General features: G+C 34.8%; 1 long non-coding RNA gene across 1 annotated transcript; it reads right to left on the minus strand.

Moving 5' to 3' along the window:
- Window positions 1–3,436: 3,436 nt before the first annotated feature.
- Window positions 3,437–5,126, minus strand: LOC110739764. Its single transcript, XR_002514896.1, has 3 exons — window positions 4,666–5,126; window positions 4,328–4,391; window positions 3,437–4,132 (listed from the first exon to the last, which is right to left on the minus strand). It is a non-coding gene; the product is annotated as an uncharacterized LOC110739764 (long non-coding RNA).
- Window positions 5,127–8,267: the final 3,141 nt, after the last annotated feature.

Here is an 8,267-nt window from a genome sequence, read left to right on the forward strand (position 1 = left end):
CTCGGATAAAAGACAACAATCAATTATCAATGCATGAACTAATCAGATCATAAAGGGCTTTCGCTACGTACTACAATCACAAAATTAATCTAGTGGTATTATATCGCATCTCTTGAATCTTGACTTAACCATTTATAAATTAACGTACCTATTGAAACTAAGCCTAAACATCAATTCTCATCTGTCGAATCTTGAATCAATATTGCACAACTCATATAATTAAACTAGGCCTAAGCTAATTGCATAACATTAAAACAATCAATAGAAAATTAATTCACAACAATAACAATCAACAATAATAAATCATCCCTTCATATTACTTACGGATCCCCAGAGCCCTAGAATTAAACTACTCAGACATAATTAAATCTAAACTAAGCAAAGCAATTAAACAAGCCATTATTAATCAAAGCAATAAAAATACTAGAATTAAAAGCGAATAAAACTGTTACCAAAGTAAACAAAAATAATGAATTGCATAAACCAAAAGAGTGTTGAGAGAATAAAATACTAAGAAAACTTAAAATCTAAAAATATGGAATTTTTAACTGATGGAAGATGTAATTTCCTCGCTTAACAAAAGCGTATTTATATTAAAGCAAGAAAATCATATGCTAAAAACGACGATTAAAGCTCCTAATTGCTATCAAAAACCCGCGCCCGGCAGGGCTCGCCTTTGGAAAATATCCCCTTTCTCCCTCGCCCGGCCGAGCGCGCCTCAGGGCGAGCGACTTCTTTGCTAGCCCTGTCGGGTGATTCAACTGGGCGAACTTAACTCCTCGTTTGGGCTTCTTCACTCGGCCCAATCCGAATATTTCCTTGAATCTCTATGAAACAAGTCCAATGTCGCGGTTTCTTCTTCTTCGTCGAGCCCTTAATCACCGGTTTGATTACTTTAACACGGTCTTGGGCTACGGAAAATGGTCATGTGAGTGCGCTCCATTTCAAATGCTCATAGTGGCTCAAATAAGTTCGGGAAATGCTCCAAATCTGCAATTTCCTACAAAATAATACCAAAGCTACAAAAATACTAGAAAACGTATATTAGTAATAAAAATAGCTCTGTAGAGCCAAAAATACTCCTAAATATGAACAAGGGATGGGGGTAAATCACTATATAAAAACAAAATGTTAGTGGTGTTGATGGCGAGTGCGGTTGGAGGTCGGTTTGTTGTCGGTTTCTAAAATGGTACTCGTGTTAATTAGAAAGTAATGGTTTTTAAGGTGAAATTCAAACATGAAAAATCTGAGTCTAGACTTTTCATGGTCGAATTTGGCCTTATTAAACCAAATTCAATATGAAGTTCAATGGTAATTTCGGTTATTAAGTTTGTGTTTTTAATTTTTTTTCTTGTTTTTTATTTTTTTGGGTTGCGGTGTCATGGGATTGGTTTAGATCGGTTAGGGTTTGGGCCGGGATGGGTTGAGATGGGTGGGGATCTAGTGGTGGGTTTGAGGTTTAGCTTGTTAGGGTTTGGGCCGGCGTGGGTGAGGATTTGGTGGCTCGAAAGGTTTTTGGGGTTGTTGGGTTTTCGGGTTGCTGGTTGGGTTTCTAGGATTGGGAGGCTTTTGCAGGGCATCTGGATCAGGGTGGGGCTACCGGGTAAGGGGGCTAGGGGTGGGGCTGTTGTGGTTTGGTGAGTGTAGACACCTAAAAATGTCTCCCTAACCAAAGCCCGATGACGAAACAACCTTCATTGCTTACTTTGGTCCGGTTCGCGTTATAGATTTAAAAATTACTTGAATAGTTCTTTTGTTCTAGGCAACTATTATTTCCTCGCTATTTTATCCATTTTATTAACCAAACCCTTTTTTTAGCCTAAAATCCATAGACCTTAACCTAATTTTTCTTTTCATAGTTATAGCCCAAAACCGAGCAAATATAATTTTCATGCCTCATAATTTTTATCCAAATTTTACATGGTTGGATGGATCAGACCTTGTATAAGCTTTCCAATGATATATCATAAGCCCAATTCCGATTTGAAATGAGAAAGATAGGATCACTAAACTCTATCCAAAACCGACACCGTTCAACTATTTCAATCATATCTGAAATTATACAAAATATATCAAAATTATTCTAAGTAGGTTGAAAACCTCCAGAGCTTTCCAACAACATATTATTTATCTTATTTCGAGTTACGGATCGAAAGTTATGATAAAAACAAAATCCCCAAAAATGCTGACATGTGCTACGCGTTTTCGAAATTCTATCTTCTTTTCAAATTCTATTTTCACCCGATTTTAAGCCTATAAATATCACCCATTATTTCTAATCTTATTCAAGAAATTCAAAATCCAAAACAAGATTTGAAGGTTCTACCCTTTTGACCAAGGCGTGAAGGTATAATCTCGAAGGTGATATCAATTTTTCTAACTTTTTAATTTAATTCTTTTGATTTATTATTTTTATTGAAGTTACTAACAAATTATTCATGATATTATTTTGGTATTATTTACTCTAATTATTTACTAGTATATATTTAGGGATCGTTATTTTTAATTATTAGTATCATGTTTAGGTTTTATATTAATCTTGTTAGTATCATGCCTAGGATATTATTAATAATTATTTAGTATCATGTCAAGGATGCTTTTAATTCGTTCTCTAATTATGATCTAGTTGCTTCCAATATTTTTATGCATGCTTATTTAATCTATTTGATTATTTTGATTTATTCTACTTATTTGCTTTGATCACCTATATTGCATGTTTAATTTGAAATATGTAATTGAAATCACGCCAATAAGATAATTTGGGTAACTGGTTTAGGTTCCTATTAATCATGTTGCTTAATTCAAGTGATCACAATAATTAGATTTATATGTGTGTATTAAATATACAGCCGAATTAAATTAATTAGTTTGGAGCGAATTGAATCTTATTTGTATGTCTTTTAGGTTGCAAATAATACATGTCACTATAAGAATCAAGTAGAGGCCAATATGAACGGCATTGGGTTCATGATTCAATCCGTACCATCATCCCCGAATATCCAGTTATGGTTCAGGACCACTTTGGAGTTAGTTTTCTCATGGATTATGAATGGGGTGTAACCTTCATGGATCAAATCGTTGTTGCCTTCAGTTTGTCCCTTTTCATGATTGCCTTTAATGATCCATGCATGAATGGTTTACAAGTTCCTTACAAAAATGTTGGCGACTCCCTACTTTTTTTCCCTATCGTTATGTCAAATCCAACTTCCTATGATTGCCAAGAATATTCACAACATACTCCACGTAGGCGCATTTTGAGCGACGCCTACAATTTGGTGACTCCAATGGGGAGGATTCTTGATTACTTATTGATTTGAGTAATAGGTAGTTAATTGTGATGAGTGGATGAGATTCAAAAGATTCTTTATGTGTATTTTTTGCAATTTAGTTGACATTGTCTCATATGCATCTATCCGTATTAGGGGGTATCATGGAATTGTTCATGGTCCTCGAAATATGTCGATTATAGGTTACCTTTTTTTGCCACACTAGTGCGTGTTCTATGTGGTTAGCCATGGGGATTTACTACTACAAAAATCGTCAAAGAGACCCGTCCAAATGTGCTTGAGAGACCGCCTCTTAACATGTCTCTATCTCAGGGGTCTGTTCAATAAATAGACTAATGTCTGTCATAAAAGACAAAGAGATCCGTTGTTAAAGATGGGTGGTCCTTTATGTGAGATATATTTAAGAAACAGAGACCGTTATTTAAAATATTAGGTCTTCTTAGTTGAAACTGACAGACCCACTATGGCTTATAACTGGTCTCTTTTGTTTTTTATTTTTTTATTTTTTTATGTTTAAATGGTCTACTCTATGTTATTATTTCAATTTCGAAATTTAAAATTTAAAATTTAAAATTTGAATCTACATGCTTTATTCAATGGCGGAAAAGTAGTGAATTACAGACCAAAAAAACCTTCATAACTAAACTGATGTTATATTTACAAAATCAAACCCTTAAAATGCTAACACTGAAACATATAAACATATTGGAAATTTACAATTATAATTACAATCAATAATATAGCTTTCATATTTGCTCTTCTTCAATTGAGATTTTGTTGATATAGCTTGAGTGCTTCATATTCGCTCTTCTTCAATTGAGATTTTGTTGAAAACACAGATAGATCTGGCAATATAAAACCAAAGAATTAATTATAATAACCACACAACGTATAAAAATTAACGGAATAAATAATTAAAACACCAAAAATAAATAAAAATGCATTTTATTAGGAAAAAAAAAGGGGGGGGGGGAAATCATCGATTGAATAATAAGATTAAGCTAAAAAAAAGCTAGGTGATAGATTAGATAAACACAGACCTTTGTCTTCTTTACTAGAACATTGCAATATACATAGAAATTTCATCATCCAACCCTATTCAACCTGAAAAGAACAATGATAACAATTAAAATTACAAGATTTCAGAAATCTAGATCAACTCATAGACGAATAATAACTTTAATCTAACAAAATAATAAGCAAATAATTTCAAAAACAACATATAAAACCCAATAAGGCGCATGCAAATTAAATAAATGGAATAAGATTAAAAGTTTAGATTACATTATAGATCAAAATCACTTAAACAAAAACTAAAGTTAATGTAAACAAATCCATCATGTAGCTAGTAGTTATAACATAAAGTAACAGAACATACCACCATTGTTGCGTCATCGTCGTCGAATTGTAATCGCTATGATATCTCGTTTGGGGAAACATAAAAATAGAAAAGATGAGAAGAGGGATTTTCTTTTACTTGGTCTTAGTAATTTTAGAGTGAGAAAGTTCAGAGAGGTGAGAGAATGAAGATTAAAAAATTAGAGTTCTAGAGGAATATGAAAAGAATAATGGTGAAAAGTTAAAGGTATCGGTGTGAGAGTCCTTAAGGTAAGAGACCAGTTATGCTTGACCATTGGTCTCTTGTCTTCCTCAATGTTTTATTAAAATAATGTAAGGGATCCGATAGTTTGATGACTGGTCTCTTACCTATTTTTTTTTTTTTTAATTAAACTAAAGTAAGAGATCTGTTAGGTTTGATAACGGGTCTCTTAAGGTAGGCTACTATAAGAGTCTCTTATGTTGGCCATTATATTAGCCTTAAGGTAGGCTAACGTTATTGCTAAAAGAAATAAGAGACCCGTTAAAGGTTAAAAGCAATAAGGATTTAACATTAACGGATCTGTTAGGTTTGATAACGAGTCTCTGAAGGTGGATTTATCAAACATACTTGTGGGCTAATATAAGGGGTCCCTAAAAACGCTAAAAGCAATAAGGGTCGTTCTTTAATGTTAAATCCACCAAGCCATGGAGTCGGGTTCGATTTCATCACAAACTCGCGGAGCAGTCCGAAAGCATACACCCTCAGAAGGTAAGCTGCCTTGCTTTTGCACCTAAACTCTTAACCGTGGTACTTTTTGAACACTCTATTTGACCGACCTCAGTATGAACATAGATCCTTGGTTAAATTGTGGAACTTCATTGCATCAGGCGTGACTATTTTCTTACTTGTGCATTTTGACGTGTTTTTTCCAACTAACCGTTACATGTTTGTGTTTTAATTATGTGAATATACTAATTTATTATAGTCGAGTCTTGGGAGTCCTCTTTTTATTTTTGAGTCACTTCGAAATTTTCTATTTCCATATCCTGCACAAGCCTCAACTTGTTTTGGTCATAGCTGGAGTTCTAGAAAGAGTTATGTGTTATACAACATATGGATCTGTAGCCCCGGATTTTATATTTCATTTGGCGCTGGTTTTGTCCAATTCGGAGTAACGTATCAGAAGTTATGATCGAAATACTAAAGTTTGTCCAGTTTAGGGATCCTATCTCTAGTGTTGGAGGATAACTGTTTATCTTTTCATGTCAATCTCGTCTAGGTTTAAGTCATCACCAATCTTCCACTTCATTTAGGATTCTAATTCATGTCAAGATAGGATTAATTGTTAATTTTTTATCTTATTATTTTACTAATTTTGTACCCCGGACAATGCCCGGATTGTTCATTGAATTTTAAATAAACTTTTTATCTATGCGTCAAATTATTTTAACATATAATGTCATTGATTTTTGTAAAAGTGCATATATATATATATATATTACAAAAATATACACTATATATGAGAAAAATATTTTTGTTATTCGAATTTTTTACGCATGGATTAATAATCACTTGACAATCATACTTGTAAAATAAAAAAATATAATACTATCGCTCATAAAGTTGTGAGTGGATTTGGGAAAGAGTTTGATCTCTGATAGTTCTTGAAAGTGACGCAAGTAGCATGGTCATAGCAATTAGTAAAAATCAGTTTGGAGTTGCATCTATTTTCATGTTATTGGATGATATTCTAGAATAAGTTATGATTTTATTGTCTTTAATTGTACTCATCTTTGATAGGCGGGTTTGTTTAAAAGAAAAATGTTTGATAGGCTGGTAATACGGTTGCCCATATGGGTGTACACAAACTGACCCGAACTTGAAACCCGACTTGATCTGGACCTGTTTGGACCCAGATCGGTAGATTCAGGTCCGGTTCCGGTCCTTAAAAAATCAGTGATTTCGGGTTTTGATCCGGTCCAAAACCAGGAGTTTTAGGTCTGAACCTGAAAACCGGTGAAGATGTTTTTTTTTTTTCCCTATAAAATATATGTACTAGCCTTAACTTTCAAGTTCAACCCTAATTCTCACTTTCAACCTGCGCCTCTTTCTCTCTCTGATGGTCTCCTTTGGACCTTCTCTCACTTAATCTCCCTCAAGTCCTCACCAAGTCACCGGCGACCACCACGAAGACACCGATGAGGTATAGTTGCGGTTATCCACCGTTTTGGCACGCAATTCCAACGAACTGTAGCCACCGTGCGCGCTCTAGAGACCGCGACCACCAGATCGCGCGACTCCAACAACCGCACCAAGTGATTCCGGTGACCCAGCAACCACCATATCGTACCACGTTCGACGCCCTTTCTTACGAGTACGTGTTACAACCTGTTCTTGTGGATGTTGTGCTTCCTGATGCTCTTTTTTGTTTTGTCTTGTGGAAGGTTTTTTTTTTTTTTTTTTTAAAAGGTCTAAAATAATTTATTATTGTATAAACAGGCTTGCTAGATGCAAAATCCACAAATTTTCTCATGGAGCAAAACCACAGGCTAGCTCTAGCAGATGAGGAATTTTTGCAAGAAGTGGAGGGATGTCGACGTCTCATAGGACGGTTGATTTATTTGTCGGTCACTAGGCCAGATTTGGCATATTCTGTGCACAGTCTATCACAATTTATGCAGACTCCGAGAATTGAGTATTGGGAGGCTGCGTTGAGGGTTGTGCGATATTTGAAGAAGAGTCCAGGTCAGGGGATTCTATTGAGATCAGATAGTGGTTTACAGTTGGAAGGTTGGTGCGACTCCGATTGGGTAAGTTGCCCTCTTTCGAGACATTCTTTGAGTGGTTGGTTTGTGCTTCTTGGTTTGTCCCTAGTGTCATGGAAAACCAAGAAGCAACATACTGTTTGGCGTTCTTCTGCAGAAGTGGAATATCGTTCGATGGCAGCATTGACTTGTGAATTGAAGTGGCTAAAGCCCCTTCTAGGGGACTTAGGTGTGCGACATGAGAGTAACATGTATCTATATTGTGACAGTCAGTCAGCGTTGTATATTGCTCAGAATCATGTTTTCTATGAACGAACGAAGCATATGGAAGCTGATTGTCATTTTGTGAGAGATGCGATTACAGCAGGCACCATCAAACCTTCCTATCTGTCTACCACGGTTCTGGCTGATATTTTCTCCAAGGCTTTGGGAAAAGTTAAGTTTGATTTTTTACTCCGCAAGTTGGGCATTTGTGACCCGTATGTTCCAACTTGAGGGGTGGTGGTATTAGAGATATTTTAGAATATTATTGTGATATGCTAGGATAATATTTAGAGTAAATATCTTATGTAAAGATATGGTAGAATTGTGGAATATTAGGGTATTGTCAACCCTAGTGTTATACATACATGTAACTAGGTTAGATTTCGTGCCATGCACGATAATTTTCACTATTTATTAGTTTAACACTATATTTAATTATAATAATTATCTAATTGCAAATAAGATGAAAAATTCGTAATTACAAAAAGAAAAATAAAATTATATCATACTAAAGAAAATAGTGGGAGTAATACATGCACGACTAATAAAACACAATCATAGATTGTGTCACAAAGTGATAAAGTTATACTTCGTATGTAGGAAAATATTATTGCATAGTATTAAACAAAA

The sequence above is a fragment of the Chenopodium quinoa genome, unplaced genomic scaffold (assembly GCF_001683475.1).
Source record: "Chenopodium quinoa cultivar QQ74 unplaced genomic scaffold, ASM168347v1, whole genome shotgun sequence".
In the NCBI taxonomy this organism is placed as follows: domain Eukaryota; kingdom Viridiplantae; phylum Streptophyta; class Magnoliopsida; order Caryophyllales; family Amaranthaceae; genus Chenopodium; species Chenopodium quinoa.